This window comes from Lutjanus erythropterus, chromosome 12 (assembly GCF_056507025.1).
Source record: "Lutjanus erythropterus isolate fLutEry1 chromosome 12, fLutEry1.hap2, whole genome shotgun sequence".
In the NCBI taxonomy this organism is placed as follows: domain Eukaryota; kingdom Metazoa; phylum Chordata; class Actinopteri; order Lutjaniformes; family Lutjanidae; genus Lutjanus; species Lutjanus erythropterus.
Window position 1 is genome coordinate 1,790,422 of NC_139328.1, and position 20,280 is coordinate 1,810,701.

Genomic DNA, 20,280 nt, shown 5'->3' on the forward strand with positions numbered 1-20,280 from the left:
AGACAGGGCCCTCTGTCGCTCTTACTCTACATTTGTTCATTTGTGCCCAGGTAAACAAAGCTGTTGATTATTTCATGACTATTTTTACAAACTGCTGAGCTACTGGGCTGTATATATATTCTCCCCTGAATTGGAAATCTGTCTCAGGATCCTTCAGGAGAAGCTGGAAAATGTTACTGGGAAGAGAGATGTCTGGTCTATCCTGCTCAGCCTGCTGCCACTGTGATCAAGCCCCAGATTAGAGGCAGAAAACGTCTAAACACTGCCACTTTTTTCTCATGTTAACTAACATTATGTTGAAATGATAACAGTGTTTTCAATTCAATAATTCAATTTTCCCATCTAATGCTTTCACTTCATAGAATCAATGAACAACTGCTGAATAAAGTTCTCATGTCTGCGACCTGACTTTACCCTCCAGACTTTTCTGTTCCAACATGCAAACAGAAGCAGCGCTTGCACACTGAAGTCCTTGAGCAGCTGACAAGCGGCGACTCAGCAGCTGTCGATATCATTTAGTCTGATGATGTAGATGGCTGAGAAGAACAGATTCCCATCAACCCCTCTGATCACCATCACAGACTGAGACAGACTAACAGAAAGCATGATGAGAGCGTCGACCATCGCCGCCCTTTGTGCTCAGAGTGTTTTCATTTTAACATTTATCTAATCAGGACACATCTGTGCCCTAATGTGACACTTCCATGTCTCCTCTTTCTCCTGTACTGATGCAGAGCCTGTTCAAAATGTGCCCGTGTGGAAAGGGCCTATTGCTCAGCCTTTGTTTGTGTTGCTACTTGCAGCTTTTTTGAAAACTGCGCCTCCAAACGGATTCACACCTGACACTGCATTTCCTTCAGTTCTGAGCAATATACCTGCCATGACACAGCTGTGTTCCCTAGCAATGTTAGAGTATAGGGTGCTTAAGTCACACCCCTTCAGGTGTGACCCGGTGGACCCAAATTCGGAAAAAACTATGAACGGTAGTCAATGGCGAGAGACAAATTATTTGTCTGAACTGTGCCACAAATTACACAGATGTTTGTCAATTTAAAACATAACCATCTGTGATAGTGCAGAGGTGTGTAACTGTCACATCTGTCAACGCCCAATTAATGCTGAAAGGTACATACAGGTTTTGGAGCGACATATGCTGCCATCCAGATGATGTCTTTTTCAGAGACGTCCCTGCTTATTTCAGTGAGACGATGCCAAGACACATTGTGGACGTGTTCCAACAGCCTGGGGTCGTAGTAAAAGAGTTCAGGATTTCCTATAGATGGAGTAGGGGGGTACAGAGTGGTCGTGCAGACCTGGGACCAGCTTGTGCATAGAAGAATCTGGGCAGTTTCTTTGGAGCCTGAGTTTTGGACGCGCAGGGCAGTTTGGTTAGGTTTGGGCACCAAAACTAAGCAGCTGTAAAAGGTCATGTTTTGGATTAATAGTCCTGTTTCTTTGAGCCATCCATCCTCCTGACTTCCACAGCACATCAAAATATAATGTACAGTGGTGTCACCAGAAATGGTCAACATCATGGTTTGAAGTGTAGGTCTGCTGATCACTGACATATTTGAAGTGTTGGGAATGAAAACGGGCTGAGATAACAGTCATTTATATCTGGCCATGGTGGACAAATCATGCTGAGGTCTAATTCTGCCTTTTTCTTTGGATCCAAAGGAGCCTAATTGCGTCCTGGTGTTCATGAATTCTGCTTCCATATGGGGAAAACTCATTCCAGTGTTTTTAATTCAATTAACTAAACTTGATTTATCCCAGAGGGCCGTTTAGAGACAGACTCAGAGACAGTTTTGTTGAATATTTTCAGGAGTCCTTATCGCCAAGCTGCAGCACTCAGTGTTTTCTGATCCTCTGATGCAGCTCTCCAACCATGTTATTACCAGGCAATATCTATTTCTCTGATCCATGATTACTGTGTGGGCGACTTGTTTCTGATAGGTCAACACTGAATTGACTTCAGAACATGTTGGGGGGTTCAAATCAATACAAGTTGCTCTGGTAAGCCAGTGCTCTGGCCCGTGGCTCGGCTAAATCGATTGTGACCAGGAGGAGGATTCAGAGGGAGCTGGTGGTGGGGTTGGTGGTTTGGATGGTGCTGGTGTAAGGTGGGGTTGGGTGGGTGGAGGTTTGGGTGGTGCTGGTGTTATGAAGGATTCTGCAGGTCTCAAATCGGTCCATTTCATTAACGGATCGACAGACTGATTGAGTCCACGGCTGAATGATGATCAATGACATGAAGTGGAGAGTACTGTACGGCCACAGTCAGGGAGAGCAGAGGATGATGGGAAACAGCCTGCAGAGGGTTGGTGTGTTTGAAGAGAAACAGCGTCATTTGTCAGCGTCACAGACTGAAGAGATGAAACAAAAACAAATGTCCTTCTTGCAGAAAATGAAATTAATTTCTGAACAGACTGAAAGTAAAATAAATAAGTTAATATAATAATAATAATATAATAATAAACTTTATTTATATAGCACTTTTCTTAACAAGGTTACAAAGTGCTGTACAGAAAAAAAATAAAAAATATGAGCAGCCAAAACAAAGAAAGAAACAGCAAGTAAAGCAACACACCATAAAAACACAAGGAGTTAAAAATGCAGAAGGTGAAATCACATCACAAGTACAGAGATAAAAACTGGTTTAAAAAAAATAAGTAATAAAAATAAAAATAAATAAATAAATTAACCAAGCTGAGCAGTGTGGGAAAACCACATGACTAGGATCAGCAGTTTGCAAAAGCTTTCCTATAAAGGAAGGTTTTCAGCAAGGATTTAAAAGAAGCTAATGAAGTAGCCTGCCTAATTTCGATAGGGAGACTGTTCCAAAGCTGTGGGGCTCTGACAGCAAATGCCCGGTCACCTTTGGACACGAGCCGAGATCTGGGGACAACCAGGAGAGCAGCATCCATAGACCTCAGTGACCGCTGAGGCACATAGCGGATCAAAAGGTCCTTCAAATAATTCGGAGCAAGGCCGTTTAATGCTTTAAAAGTTAACAGAAGAATTTTAAAGTCAATACGAAATAAAACTGGAAGCCAGTGTAAGTTGGCAAGCACTGGAGTAATGTGTCCAAATTTTTTTGTGCCTGTTAAAATTCGAGCAGCAGCGTTTTGAACTAATTGGAGACGATGGATGGAGCTCAGGTTGATCCCAGCATAAAGTGCATTGCAGTAATCTAATCTAGAAAAAATAAAAGTGTGAATAATTTTGTGCAAGTCAGTAGGGGACAAGAAAGATCTTATCTTTGAGATTTTTTTGAGCTGATAAAAGCAAGACTGGACCACACATTTTTCACATGAGCCTCAAAACCAAGGTCTTCATCAAAAATCACACCAAGATTTTTTGCTGTCTGCTTAACATTTTGATTAAGAGAGCCAAGTTTGCTGAGAGGTGGGCTTGTGGGGTGTATTTGACCTACTATTAAGACCTCTGATTTATCATCATTAAGTTTTAAAAAATTTTGTGACATCCAGCATTTTATATCATTGAGGCAGGCATAAAGATTATCTAAAGCACTGGAGTTATTGGATTGTAGGGGGACATATAACTGTGTGTCATCCGCATAGCAGTGATGGGAGAGACCATGGTTTTCTATGATCTGGCTCAGAGGGAGCATGTAGATTGAAAACAGCAGAGGGCCAAGGATGGACCCTTGCGGAACACCACAGTTAATCTGAGTGACAGAGGAACAAACATTTGATATCATGACTGAACTGGTTCTATTAGACAGATAAGAGTGCAGCAGTTGAAGGGCAGTTCCCTTAATACCAACCCAAGCTTCTAAACGGTGCAAAAGGATGGCGTGATCAATTGTATCGAATGCGGCACTCAAATCTAAGAGCACGAGGACAGAGCAGTCACCTCTGTCTGCTGTTAAAAGTAGATCATTACAGACCTTCACCAAGGCTGTCTCTGTGCTGTGGCGAGCTCTAAAACCAGACTGAAAACTGCTAAAAATATTGTTGTTATGCATAAATGAGATTAATTGGATTGAGATAACTTTTTCCAGTACTTTCGATAGGAAAGGTAATTTAGAAATGGGTCTATAATTGTCCAGTACTAGTGGGTCCAGGCTTGTTTTTTTCAGTAGTGGTTGAATTATTGCATGTTTAAGACTGTTAGGAAAGTTGCCAGTGGTCAGAGAGCAGTTAATAATTTGTACAATAAGAGGAGCAATGGTGGGAAGGACCTGCTTTAAAAACTTAGTTGGTAAACAGTCTAAAACACAAGTGGAAGAGTTCATTTGGCTAATTATTTTACTGAGCTCAGTGATATCAGTGGAGTCAAACTGGGTGAGGGAGGCAGGATTATTGTAGGCGATGGCTAGATGCTGCGAATTTGGTACAATCTTGGACCGAATAGCTATTATCTTACCAGTGAAATGCGAAGCAAATTTCTCTACCCAAGCATTTCCAGGTTCAAAATCCACAGTGGTTGGAAGATTTAGAACAGAATCAATGACTTTGAATAATATTTTGGGGTTATGAGAGTTTTTTGATATAATTTGAGAGAAATAAGCTGATCTTGCATCATTCACAGCTGACTGATAGCTTATCATGAGTTCTTTCAAGGTGGTAAGAATGACAGGTGATTTAGTTTGTTTCCATTGACGCTCATGTTTTCTGCATTGTCGTTTTATAGAGCGGGTATGATCATTAAGCCAAGGGAGAGTTCTTGATTTTGGCTTTCTATTTTTCAGGGGAGCAATGAGGTCCAAAATAGAGAGACAGTGGCTGTTAAGCACAGATAACAGTTCATCTGAAGATTGTGCGAGAGTATTCGTACCCAATGAATTTGAGAAAATGTCCCTAAATTTGTCAGCAGAATCAGCAGTAAATATGCGTGATCGTGTTGAGGGTTGAGGTTTAGGAGACAACAAAGAGGGTAGAGGAGCATTAAAAATGACAGCTTTGTGGTCTGATATAAAAACTTCCACTACTTCCACGTTGTCAGGGCAAAAGCCGGAGGACAATACCAGATCCAGGATATGACCTTTGGAATGAGTTGGCTTATCAACTGATTGCAACAGATTGAAAGATTCAATTAAATCTACAAAATCATGAGACATGGGCCGGGAGGGGCAACATACATGAATGTTAAAGTCACCCAGGATAAGCACTCTGTCAAATTTAGAAAGAACTATAGATAGGAGTTCAGCGAATTCTGAAATAAAATTGTTATATCCTGGCGGTCTATAAATTAAGATACATACAAGAGGAGCAGGGCCAGTGATAATAAAACTTAAAACCTCAAAAGAAACAAAGTTCCCAAAAGAAACAAGAGGGCACTTAAAGCAATTCTTATGAAAGACAGCTAATCCACCACCTCTCCCAGAGGGACGAGGGAGATGGAAATGTTTAAAATCTGGGGGAGTAGCCTCTATTAAAGCAGCAGAGTCTGCTGGGGTCAGCCAGGACTCAGTCACCAAAAAAAAGTCAAAATTGTTAGCAACAATCATATCATTGATTATGAAGGACTTATTACAAAGAGACCTTGCATTCAAGAGGCCAATTTTATTACTCAAAGAATCCAGCCTTGAGAGAGGAGCAGATTTCCGACTGAGTGGGCGGAGATTGGAGGTATTAGCTCCTCCCCGAGGTCTACCAGGGTAGTGAGGTCTGTTGCTGCAGATGACAGGAATTGTAAAACACGGGTGAGGTCGATAGGGGGAGCATTGTGTCTGGGCACAAGGGGGTGCTATTGAGCCTGCACCTTGATGAGGTGAAGATGAGGGCGGGGCGGGGAAAAAGTCGTCCTGAACGGAAGTGACTGGTGTCGCAGCAGAGCCCCATTGTTCACATGAACTTGAAGCAGGACAGAGTCAGATAGCTGGAGCATTAACAACTGAATGGATTGTTAAGTTAAAATAACTTAATGAGGTTATTTAACCAGTTAATAGCACCAAAATTTTAAAATTAAAATTAAATTGATTCAACTTAATTAACATTGTAGAGGACAAAGCAAATCATGGTTGTAATAAACTGATTGAGTTGATTTCATGGGATTTACTCAAATACGGCTGAGTTGGAATTACTTAAAAAGATCTATGAAAATTGTTGCATTTTTTTTTAAAGTTGAGCCAGTTTATTCTTTTTTAGAGTGCAAGGCTCATCAGTTAATCTTGGGAGAGTTAAAAATGTATATTTTAATATCTTCACTGTCATTTCCACATCACCTTGTATTACCTTATATATACATGTTAAAAGAGAAATAAAGCATCTAGCCTCAGTTAAAAATCTCTCATTGTTTTTATTTCTACTCATTAAGAAAATAAACCTTAAAAAAGTGAAGACAACTCAGAATGTCAAAGCTACTTACTGTAATAGATTTTTTAGTTTTGAATCAAACTATTTTTTGAAATAAATTTTAAAAAGTCGACCAGTGGCTTCTCCTTTTTTTTGTCACCCTCACCATGATGCAAAAGATGAAAAATGATCTCACAGCTTTATTGAATGTTTCTGAAATAAGAGGCCTGATGTGTGACGTCACCAGCTGTGATGTCGGCAGCAGACAGTCTGTCTTTGAAAACTGCTGCAGGTGGTCGTGTTTCAGTCGCATCTATTCAATGTCTGAATGTTCATCTTCAGTTTCCTGTGATCCATCAAGAGCTGACAGCAATCTGTATCATTAAAGCCTGAATGTTACAGAGACGTTTCATTTGTACATCATCACATCCTGTAATTAGATCGCAGGATGAAATCAAAGGTAAAGTTATAAATGATCCTCCTGTACTGAGCGTCCTCCGTGGCTCATCTCAATTTAATTTTTTTAATGAGATTCATCGACTATTGTGATCGGACAGGTTGTCTGGAGATGGAAACGTGGCTTCTTTTCAACGGGTTTTGTGCTTTCAGCTTTCAATTAGCTCGGCGGTGCAGTGACAGATTTAGGAAAAAGTCATTTCCTTTTCAAACTCTGATGTCAGTAAATGGAGAACGAGGCCAGAAGGCGAATGAATCCGACCTGAATCGTCCATATTTAAATCCTGAGACAGTTCGGTCTGATGTTCTCAATACAGGAAGGATGAGACATGTCAGGTTTTTATGCAACATTAAAGCTATAATATGTAACATTTCTGTGTTAAAATGTCTAAAAATAACTACACCTGATATGTTATATATTTTGTTAAGTTGTGTATTATCTTAAGTGTTTCCAACAATCTTCAAATCATAGAAATTCACAGCTTTATTCAAGCTGTTCTGTCATTTGGTCGTCTGTTGCTATAACAACAGATGATACGTTAGAGAATAAGGAAGGAAGTCAGTGAAAGTGACAAAAAGTAGTGGATAGATCCTCCATTTTAAGTTTGATTGCATTTCTGCATTAAAATATCTAAAAATGCTGCACATTATATATTTTGTGGAGTTGTGAGCTTATATTGTCACAAACGTTTCCAACAATGTTTAAATGCAGAGGAATCTAATTTATTCAAGTTAACAGTGCGTTTCCTGCTAGCTGTTGCTAGTTACACTTACAGGAAACACAAGAAACAAAAAAGAGTTTTAACTTCCATGAAAAACACTGGATACATGAGAGAATGAGGAAGGAAACTGGAGAAAGTGACCAAACACAACGTGAACAAAAGTCCATGAAATGATGTCAGATTTTTTTCAGATATGGTGATTTTTTTAAAAGTGAAGAAAACAACTCCAATCTCATGCTCCTCCATGATGTCATCAAGCTGCATCTTTTCTTTTTGATGTGAGAGACCCCTGGTGGCAGAATTGACATATTGAACTCAGAGATTTTCTTATAAATACAATATGCAGCACTGAATTGTGGAGTTAGACTGTTAAACTGTTATTCATGATTTCTGGAGTGGGGATTTTCTGGGTGGACCTGAAACGTTTCGGAGATGTTATATAAGCCCCACAACCCGAAACATCATCACCTACCCCTCCTCCTCAGTCAGTTACAGACGTGCCTGCAGCGACTCTCTCAGTCCAAATCAGCCCAGCAGTTCACTTCAGCCCACTTCAATTCCAACAAGCTGACATGGAAGAAATAGTGAAAAAAATACCATCCTGTCACCGTCCTCTGGCTCTGGTGGCTCAAACATGTCTGGACACTCTTGCAATGGCAATGCGTAATTTCCTGTGTTTGTCTGCACTATCCATCCACTTCCGTTATTTTTACTACTTCCACTAGGGGGCGCTACCTAACAATGTACGAACATTTCAATCAGAATAAGCTGCTTGCACTTGCGAACAACAGCCATGTTTTTCTGGTGAGGATTGCCTGGTTGATAAGAAAGAAGATTTAGTGAGGAGAGAAAGGATCTTAAAAATGGAAATGAGCTCAAATAAAGAGCTACTGTAGAGCCTCTAAACTGGACTGAACTACAGAGCTGGACTCATCTGTTTCCAATGAACCTCATCGCTCCAGAAGCCTCATAACTCACAATCATTTTGTCTAATGTTTCAGTTAAAACGACTTTCAGCTGCCACATAAAAAACTGATTAATAATGGGTCATTCAGGCATTTTTATCACTGGCTAATGTCATGAACTTACATGTCATTTTCACAGTTTATGGTCTTTATAAAAGGTCTTTCTTTTATCTTATTAAAAATGTTATTGGAGTCATTAATTATGTAAAACCAGCCCCCACTGCAAAGGAAGATGGCTCTAATGTTCCCTCATTGCAGCTCAATAGGAAGAGGAACACAGTGCAGAGTGAGGTGTCTCATTTCACTGCAGTCAGAAAAGGGTTTGGTTCACAGGTAGGGAGTCTGTGGATCAGGCAAACAAATTCAACAGAGAGAAGACAAAAGGTGAGGATAAACAATCAGGCAGAGATCCAATAAATCAGGAAACATGAGACTCAAAGAAACAAGAGCTGAACCACTACAACAAACTGGCACTCACACAGGGAGGGGGAGAGTAACGAGGAACAGGTGAATCTGATCAGGGCAGGGCAGACAATAAAACACACAACGGCAGGAAGTGAAGGATCTGCAACAAAAGCAGAGGTGGGCATCAAAAGAAAACAGGAAACTAAATGAATGGATGAAGGAAACAACCAGAGAAGCAAAGCAGGACGCAGGAGGTAGGCCAACTTTCTGTAGTAATTAAATATCTGACCAATTAAACAGACAGTTCGGTCATTTTATTATCCCAGATGAGAATCTTGACGGCAGACGTGAGCACAAAAACAACACATTACATGTGCAGATTAAGCACAATGGAGTCTCTTTCTAGATCATAAAGCTGAAAAATGTTCATTCCTAAAACCTTTCCTGTTTACCAGCGTTGTTCCTGAGGGTTCTGTCTTTGGCCCTCTATTATTTATTATCTATCTTTTGCTCCTTGTGCAGCCAGAGGTACTTGCTGTTTGGCCATCAGTTTGCGACATGTTTCAACATCGTCTTCCAAAACTGATTTTATCTTTGGCCAGCTGTTGCGGCAGGCATGTTTGTCGGTGTGTAGTGGCAACGATACGTCGTAAAGATGAGGGTAGCTGTGGACTCGTTCAATGAGCCTGTCTTCAAAACTTTCCCCTGTTGTTGTCACTGGCGACGTATCTCCTGACCTGTATTGCATCTTGGATGTATAGTGTTAATGTCTGAGGACATGCACAACCAACGCAGGATACATGGAGACTTCATGCGTACCAAATGTGTAGTTAAAAGCAAGTCTATGTCCACCATAAGATCTTCAGAGAATTTGGCATCCACTGACATCACTATGTTGATGACACCCAGCTCTATCTTTCCACCAATTTCCATTCTCCCTTTCTGACTGCTTTCTGGAAATTAAATCCTGGTTCTCACACAACTTTCTCAAAAAACTCAACAGTGATAAAAGTGAGGCACTCCTTGTTGGCACTAAATCCCTTCTGGCCAAACAAATGCCTCCATAATCTTCAGTTGGTCCAGAATTCAGCTGCCCGTCTTACAATTTGAACTCCCTCCATTCAGCACATCGCTCCCATTCTTCAGCAGCTTCTCTGGCTCCCCATCAAACACCGCATCGACTCCGCTCCTCACCTGTAAGGCCCTTCATAACCGAGCCCTGTTGTATCTCTGTGAACTCCTTCATATTCACACCCCTCCCCGAACTCTCAGATCCTCTTCCACTACCCAACTCACCACACCATCTCCTCGCTTATCTACCATGGGAGACAGAGCCTGCAGCTGCTCAGCCCTCCACCTCCAGAACTCCCTCTCCCACAAGATGGAAAAATAGATAGAAAATGTTGTAGCCATTATTGCTGTTAAATTTGTGATGTGAAATTTGTTTACTTCTGAAGCTATAACCCTGCTGAAGGAGGATTTTTAGAGAACAAATAAAGGACACTGAAGTGGTTAAATACCACTCTGTCTCCTCCTAAATGAATTACATCATCCTGTGACAGAGACACAGACAGAAACAGTGAGGACGTGACCTGTGTGTCCTCTGTTGGACTGCATCGTTGTCTCCAGGAGAACTTCAGACTGATCACCAGCATTCTCAGATTAAATGCTTCGTTAAGACTCTTTGTTCCGGCAGCTAAAGGGTTGTGTGGTGATTAGCAAAGGGTTAAACTCGACTCCCCCTGCTCCCCACCCCTCCTCCTATCTCTCTCTCTCTCCGGCCCTGCAGGACGGTTTGGATTATCCTTCCACCCCCCCGTTATCAGCGGCAGAGTGGGTCGACCCTGCCCTGTAGAAGGGCTCATGCTACAGATGGTGGAGGAAATTAGAGTCTGCACGCTACGATCAGGATCAGAGCTAAAACCCCCGAAACAGCCGTGTCCCCCTCAGGTGGACGTCTCTAATCATCAGGGGAGATTCTGATCTGTATAAATGTTTCATTTTTTCTGTTTCACCGGCACGACTTGTAGTAGCCAGCGATGCATTTACTCAAATACCGTACTGAAGTATAATTTTGAGGTATTCATATTTGTATTCACAAATTTGCAAATGATGAATCACTCTTAATATGCTGATGATATGGTGTTAGTTGGTCTTGTGCAGACAGGAGGTTAGGGTTAATTGGGCAGAGGAGTTTAAATATTTAGAAACCTTTTTTATTGCACCATTAAAGAGATAATGTGGTTGCATGAGGGTTTTAATCAGCGTATTATCATGTATTATAGTTTCAGCTGCCAGTTTTGTGTGTGTGCATTTGTCTTGACCGCCTATTTTCTGCAACTATTATCATATTAATTTTGCTTATTTTGAGCAAATATTAGTTTTTTTTGAAAAGTCGCGAGTTGATTCCACCAAGCCAATATTTCTTTTCTTGTTCATTTATTTAGATTATTTTATTGCAACTACACAGCTCAATATTTTTCAGAATCTCATATGAGTTTTTTGTTAATTCGGTTATCTGGTTAATTTGTAATTATGTGGCTGTTAATCACCTTTAATCAGTCTGATGTTGTTTTGAAGATTATTTTGTTTTCAGTTAGTAGATTAACTAATTGTTTCTCCCCATCCTTTTTGAGAAAATGGAGCAGACTGAAATGAAGAAGGATAGATTTTCTTATTAAATGGAACCACGTCTTTCGCTTCATTTGGATAACGAACCTGAATAACTTCTTTAGTGCTGTCAAGATTAATATAATTCCTCGGGTGAAATTCTCAAGGTGGCATTGTGTGGCTTTTGATGATTTAATAAGGGAATACCTCCACCTAATACTGCCACCACCGCTCACCACACGTTATTATATAGTAGATTAAGCTACACAGCAGCATGTAAAGAAGTTGGAATGAACTCCATCTTTAAGAGCTGCCATCTTAAAGTGTGAAGCCATTAATTCACCAATAATTATAATTCAATAATGTAATAAGAATGATTCTAAATTGAGCCATTTTGCATAATGAAAACTTTTAATTATGAAGCTTAAAGAATATGTAGATTCTAATAATCTTTATTTAACATGTTGAATGCAGTACTTTTATTTGTATTTTGAATATTTTTAGACTGATGTTTTGCTACTTTACTAAAAGATCTTCTTCCGCCGCTGATTTTCCTCATCTTATATTATGTTAGAGCGAGACTTCCTCCCAGCGACGCCGCTGTGAGACGACAGACTCTCAGTGTCTGCCAATCCACAACAAACGCAGTAAGCCAATTAGAGATAACTATCATGGAACTTAATCAAATTAGTATCGCTGATTTGCCATCCCTCTCTTTCCATTTAGACCCTGCAATCCACACAACATCCCCTCTCTCCTCCCCTCCACTTACACTCCATTACAGCAGGCAGGCAGGCAGGCAGGCAGGCAGGCAGGCAGGCAGGCAGGCAGGCCACCAACACAGGCTTTGTGTCTTAATGTAAGAGGAAAAAAAACAGACTGTAGAAAAACCTGTCTGTAGTGTTCGTGCCAGCCCTTGAGCACTTACTGGAGCCAGAAAATTAAAATCTGAGACGAGGCAACAGAGCCCTGATGGAGCTGAGGTGGAAATCAACGAGTACAGCATCATATATATCATGTATATATTGCTTTATTTCATTTCATTTGTTTAATATTTTATCCTGTTCTATTCTGAATTTAATGAATTTTCTGTATGTATGTTTGTGTGCATATGGAGCATAATGATAATAAATGACCAGCTCAGGCTGTGAATGCTGATTTATCTCAGGGGTTCTCAGCCTTTTGCAACTTAAAGCCCACTTCTCATTGTTAAAAAAAATGGGGGAAAAAATAAGCTTCTCTGTGGTTGTGAGGGTTTTTTGAGTTACACAAAAAGCAATCATAAAGCTTTCAGAGTTTTTCTGACAGATTTTTTTAATGTTGTGATCAAGGTCTTTACCTGTGCTTTAAAAAATGTTAATTATATTCTGTATGGGACTGTACGGGTCCTCAGGGTCCACTGCCCTGCATGTTTTAGATGTTTCCCTGCTGCAACACACCTGATTCAAATTAACATGTCGTTATCAGGCTTCTGCAGACGCCTGATGACGAGCTGAAACAGGCAGATCACTCCACGTGTCCCCTGAAGTCCAGCAAAGAGTTGATTCATTTTTTCCTGAAACCTCCTCTTCTCCTCAGCCATACAGTTTTTTTTCAGTGGTGGCGTTTCCATCTCGTTTCCACATTAAATTGCCGTTATCCACCTAAATGACGCCTTTGTGACAGAGCGTAATTTCTGTGACACTCATGAGGCGCCACTAGTTACCAAGCAACCAGCAGTTGTCATTTCTAACCTGACAGACACTTGTTATGGAGGCACAGTTTGAGCAGAGGAGAGGATTAAATGAAGGTTAGTGAAAGTGAAAGCATTGAAATGGAATGATTTAAATATAACACATTCATGTCATGTCAAACGTTTCTGATGGCTGCAGCTGGCCTGCGAGCCACACTTTGTATTGTCAGTCACTCCCTTTTCTATCTGTGCTATTTGAGCTAACGTGACTCTCCCTGGTGTGGGATCAATAAAGTTTATCTTATCTTACTGTTCCATCCGTTTAAGTTAAAATCAGTCTGAATACAGGCACTGTGCACTGATGCAAAGTAAACAAATAATCAATAATTCCCCCTAAATACATTACAACTTAAGTAATGACTGTTTTGAAAATGTGAGCAGTAGAAAGTACAGATATTTGTGTTAAAATGTAGGGAGTAAAAGTGAATAAAGTACCCAAGTAAAGTACAGATACCTGAAAATCTACTTTAGTATTTGTACTTTGTTACATCCCACCTCTGCCTGCCAACTGAATCAAAGTGCAGAAGGAAGTGTGCATCTGCTCATGGACGAGAGGTTACAGCTCAGCTGACGAGGATGCAATTAATGTTTACATCCTGAACTGTCACAAGCACAAACCTCTCACCAAGGAGTAAATGCACGCTTCCTTTTTTGTTGGTTGACAGGTTTAGTTTGGCAGAAAGAATATAGTTCCTTCATGACACTGCTCAGAGGAAGGTCTGTGAAGTATCTCTTATCCGGGTCATCATTTATATTGATTATACTAAAGAGAAGGCAGACGTGTCTAAAACTTTTCAACTCACACCAAAACTATCAAGATGGACAAATACCACCACAGAACAGAGAAAAACTGTATTTTTGATTTTGAGGATGAAGTGGCACTTTGAAAACCAGGAGCATTTTCCCTCTTTTCTCTCCATTCCCCCTACAAGTGGAGCCAAACTACACGATTCTTTTCGGGAAGCTTCCTAGGAAATTATTTAGAAACAACAGAGCTGTAAAATAAACGTTTAACAAACATGTTCCAGGCCTGTCGGTGCCAAGTAAGCTGTAATTCTCTTCTTGAGACATATGGTAGAGGAATAATCTGACAGCGACTGCTTCAGTTAAAACCCCCCAACACTGAGACCAAAGTAGATGAAGCTTAGTGAGAAATTAAGACAAAACCTTTTCAGCGCCACAAAACTCTTCTTCCATTAGTTTTTCACCCAGAATTTCTTAAATATAGAAGATAGAAGAACAACTATGTGCTGTTCTTGTTTTAACTTTGAAAGTTTTACAGTCTGCAATTAATCTGGATAAACATAAAGGTAATCAGAAATAATAAAGAAAGAACATGAAAACAAGCCACAAAACTAGACACAAACCTGGAGTGAATATTTTACATTTCCTTTATGGAGCACTGGAGTGGCTGCTCTGTCATGAAAAACTTTATGGACACAATATGTAAGTTCAAGTTCAAGAACAATCTGCCTGCACACAGTCTTTAAATCACTTTTAAAATCACATTTTTATTGTATAGTTTATTCTTTTATTCATCCTCCATTTTATCCAGCCCATGTTTAAAGTCCGTCTTGTTTTATTCTGTAATTTATCTCATGATTGTGGTCGTCTTCGTGAGCTTAGTGAGCATTTCCAGACCGTAGGACATCTACTGTAGAAGTTAAAGGAAATGGACTTCCTGTAGGGACGTAAAGCTCCGCCTACATCCTGTGTTGCACAAAGGGTTGTGTGTCTGATGCGCGTCCTTTTCAGCTCACTTTGGGTCGTCTCGTCACTTTTTGGAAAATAAAGCAGAACTGTAACCCGTAACCGTTCGCCTTAACCACAAGATTAAACCTACAGGAGACCTCATGCCAGATTGCGACTCCAGGCGGAGATGATTTTTTAGATTTTTTGATCATCAGTTTACAAAGATACACTCAGAGTTGGTCTCCCTGTACTTCTGCCTGGCTGCAACTGTGGCTAACATTAGACTTTCCTTCAGTTTTTCTACCTTCATAACATTACCCAGGAAAGTAAAACTAAATCAGAGGTGTAGGGTTAGATACAGAGGGTGGGTGGCTGTTTGATACAGCTGATCTGATAATTGATAATCTTTTATTAGTCGGGGAAACCTGCAGTGTTACAGCCGCAAAGTGGATGGCAAACTAGAGTAAGCATTAATAAAGAAAACAAATAACAATAAGAGCAGATACAGAAATAGGAACAATGCAAACAAATGGAAATATATGAACAATATAATCAATAAATAGACCTGACAATTTTACACTATTGCAATAAAATAAATACTGCACAGCATAAAGTGAAGTTAAACTGAACCTGAGTTAATGTTGAATGTTTCTATTGCACAGTCGCTTTATATTATAGGTATATAATAAAGGTGATAAAGTTTAAAGTTATAGAACGAGCTGCCTGAGGAAATCTGATCAGCTGCTTCAGTGACTTCTTTTAAATCTCTTTTTAAAACATACTTATCAGAGAGCCTTTCCTACTTTTACTTGATTTTTTATTGGATGTCGTTTACTGGTTTTATTTGCTTTTGCTGGTTATATTTGATGTAATTGGTCTGATTTTACTGACAATCCATTTTTACTGTTTTCATCTGTTTTACTGGATTCTATTGACTTCTATTGAGTTTTATTTATTTGCTGGGAAATAGTTTTTATGATCTGCTTGTTGTGAAGTTGCTGCCTTTTGTAAAGCAGTTTGTAGTGCTCTATAAATAAAGATTATTATTCTAGTGCAGTCATTGTCAGTTTAATTTGAAAACAGAGCAACTGAGTTTACTTGAGTTTACCTTCCACTACACTCCTGAACTAAATACTGACAAAACCAACAACACAAATATACTAAGATGTGAGGTCTGTATTCTGATATCAGTGTTGTATTTTGCCCAAAGAGACTTACAAAACTTACTAACATCAAATAAAGTTGTTTCATATTGAGTGCATGTATTTTTCATTATTCAGTTTGCCTAATTTTCCAGACTTTAGAGATAAAACCTGCCTAAACTTTGCCATTTAGCCCAACATTTTCATTCACTCAGTATAGATGGAGGCAGTCACAGAGCTCGCGCTGCCATGTCCTGCAGAACCACATCCAACTCTTTTGTCTCCCTGAAGTTTTGGTTGGGTTAGGAGCTTTGTTGGTCAACTGGTCAACTAAAACAATTATTCCAGCCTGGAATGGAAATTTCAAAGAAGGACAAAGCTGCACCTCTGATGACATATCATGGTCACCTTTTGATTTTTTACAATAAATATATTACAGATTTCTCCTTTGAGTTCATAATACCAACTTAGACAGTAATGATATGTTAATGTTGTGATCCCATGTTGTTTCTGTTGCCCCCTAGTGGCCAAAACAGTCTGTTATCACAGGTTTAAGAATGATGTTTGTTAATTACTGTGAAGAAATGTATGCACATTCATCCAGTTAGAAATACGCTGCAGAAGCACATGTGCAAATAAACTAATAAATCAAATATTTTCATTTTCTTTTCTCTTCTCTTTGTCTTTTTGCCCCACACAGTGAATACATTGACCACACCTCTCCACACTACACCAGCACGCAGCTGGGGTTGAGAGTAACTTGGTCATTAATATGAGGGTTAGTCATTTATCTTTCCAGTCTTTGTGGGCTTTTTAACTGTCCAGAAGTCTGTTTCTCTGATCTTTGGCTCAGTGTCAGTCAGAGGTGAAGTAAATCAGGGAGGACTTCTTTATTTCTGCTGTGGTCTCTCCTTCCACACCTTCTGGAAGGTCTTTAACCTCGTCCAAGAAGCTAATCAGCAGTGTTGTGAGTGATTTAGAACAGGCTCGCTCCACTCTGCCGTCTGGCAGGCGGTGATAGCGCCCGGGAGAGCTGTTAGAGCCGCCGGCGTGGAACCAACCATATCCAACAGCACCACAGAGGACTCATATCCACCGCCGCCGCTGCTGCTGCTCCCACCATGTGAGGAAAAAAAATCTGAGCGTGATGGAGGGACGACAAACTCACAGCAGCTGGATGAAAGGTGGCGTGCCAAATTAGTCCACTAGTCCGTCTTGGTGGAGTGCCAGCGGTGCCCGAAATGGAGCTGTGAGCCAATCTGAGCTGTGTAAATATTAATCCAGTCAACGCGGAGAGTTTAATGAGTCGTGTTGGGTCCTGTTTAAACAGTCAGATCAGGAATCCCTCCACATGATGATACAGTGGTGATGAAATCCTCTGACGCTCAACTGAAACAGAAACTCTCAAACTGTCACATCTTTACTGTAACGCACAGAATTTTAAAGGATTTCACACATGAAGACAACCAAAAATATTCCCCTGAAAGACCTGTCTCTCTAACAGAGGTGGACAAACTCTCTAAAATGTACTCACAGTGTAAAAGTAAAAGGTTGTCCTCTGAAGGACACTTCTACCAGCTGTTTCTGTGCAGAGCTAAATGAACCTCACCTTCTCACCGCCAGAGAGTCTCCGTCTGTCTGTTTCAGCTTGTTGGTATGTCTTTTATGTTGTCTTCTTGTTTGTCTTCTTGTGTCTTTTATTTCATTTTTATCTTGTTACTCTTTCATGTCTTGTTACGTCTTTTACATTGTCTTCATCTAGTTAAATCTTGTATGTCTTGCTGTGTCTTGTAGGCTCATTTTGTCTTGGTACATCTTTTAGGTTGTTTTTGTCTTGTCACGTCCTTTATGTTATCTTCATCTAGCTCCATCTTTTTACATTTTTATGTTGTTTTTATTTTGTTACATTCCTGTGCATCTTTTACATTTTCTCTTGTTACTTTTTACTCGTCTTGGTACATATTTTACATTGCTTTTGTCTTTTTGCATCTTTTATGTCATGTTACGTGATGTGCAGTAATGGATACACTGAGGAATTATCTTTTCTGTGTTATTGTTTCATTCATACAGGTTGAACTCAGTCTTGATGTCGTGAAGGTGGTGCTACATGAGCAAAATAAAAATAATTAATAATTTTCCTTCAAATGCATTACAACTAAAGAAGCAAGTCTGTTTTGAAAAGAAAGGGTACAGACTGAAGATGAGAGAGGAGTAAGCAGTAAAAAGGTACAGATATTATTGTTAAAATGCAGGAAGTAAAAGTAAAAATTTTTCCTAAAATCTCCTAAAAAAAAACAATGCATAGATTTATGTAAACAAAATTCCCTCTAATCATCACTTATGATCCACCAGGAGTGGGCGGTGATGTTTGTATCAACTCTGTCATCTGCCTGCATTTCCAAATCTTTAAATGCAGTAACAAAGAATTTGTACTTAATTACTTCCTTGTCATTAATAAGGCAGGACTGATATTACTGATCATATATTCTACCTTCAAATCTTCATATATACTATTAAAATGAAATGAAACATTTTGGTTCATGTCTGCATTAGACTTCTTATAGCACTAAAACTCGATCACACACTTTTAAGTTCACATGCCTGATGGAAGGGGTGTGATATCACCACGGCAACAGTAGATGGATGTATTGTACGTGATCAGGCTGTAGGCTGTAAAGCCATGGCGGGAAATGTACATTCCTTTTTCTTTTTCTCCTCGTCTCATCACTGAACACACGACTCCTGCTGTGCAATCACTCCGTCATTCAGTGTGACGGGGAGCGCCGGTGATTGTGGTGAGCAGCAGGTTTGCAGCGGAGGTTCTGTGGTACATGTGGATCAGACTCAGTCACCTGCTACTTTTAACCCTCTTCACACTGCTTAAATGCACCTTGTGGTGTTTCAGACCTCTGAGAAACCACAGTTCTTTGATGAACGAGTGCCTCCGTTCTTTACTCTAATGCAGTGGTTCCCAACCTGGGGTCCGGGGCCCCTCTGAGGAGGGCAGCAAAGATCACATGAGGTCCCCAAGTCTTTGTCTCCTCTGAGGTTGTGAAAATTAGAACTGTTAACTAAAATCACAATTTAAAAAAAAGTCTGGGTACAACAGATGTTTAACATGGATCCACTGGATGGCAGATGTCAAGATGGTGCCTATTTGTTTGTGTTAAAGCTGTGATATCTTTATTATTGGCGTCACTGGCCAAAAATTCCAAAGTAAACTTTACTCAAAATGTAATTCAAGTGGTTTGAAAGAAAACTAGACTTCTGCACCTCCTTATGAATCTGTTTTCAGGGTTTAGAAAATCTAACCAATGACTGAAGACGATATCTGACGACCTTTGAATGAGTCACTTAGTGCACCTTTAATAAAGATCTAAACTTCTTATAATATATGACACATCTATGACAATATTTCCAGTGTTGTTGATCATTTTAATTAAGGATGGGAAATATTTATTCTTATTTATAGCTACTTCTCTTTCTATCTGCTGCTGCTGTGAACTTGATTTCAGCTTTTTTTTGTAAAATTAAATTAGACATGTCATCTTTGATGATGATGATGATGATGATGATGAGCTGGAGAGCAGTGATTATTTATCAGTTAAAGAAAAGTTCAGAATTGTAGAAAATGTGATTTCTAACAGTAACTAATATTCCTAAACGGTTTGCATGAGAATGAATATGTTATAGTTCAGGAATTTTCAGGGGTTGGACCTAAAACCACGCAGACAGAAGGGAGCAGTTTTAAAGATATTTCATAAACAAAGAACCAACAAAAGCTTACACAAATAACACAGGAGAGTCCTCAGTCTGGGCAGGAAAAGAAAAAAAATCCATACAAGGGGGGAACCAAAAATCACGAGCAAACAGAATTCCAGAGCACACTAGGAGAAGACAAACCAAACGAGTGAGTGAGGGAGGATAACAAGCCACAGGTGAGGGCAGTGAAGAACAGGTGAAAAGAATCAGTGATCAAAAAAAGAGCGGGAAAACAGACAAAGATAGGAAGTAAAAACAACAGAGACACACAACTGAAAATGCACCAAAATAAAACAGGAAGTGACGATGAAAAACCCAAAACCATGACAGAATATTCCTCTTGCCTGTTAAAAAAATGTAGTCAGTAATCTAATCTAAGTATCACAGTGTAAAAGTAATGCAACCTGATTACTTTCTGTTACTTTTGGATTACCCAAATATAAAATATTGTGAAATTGTTTTGCTTGATATAATGTTTTATGTAGTTTTATTAGTTTGTTCAGCTATTCTTTCCTATTATTGATTGATTGA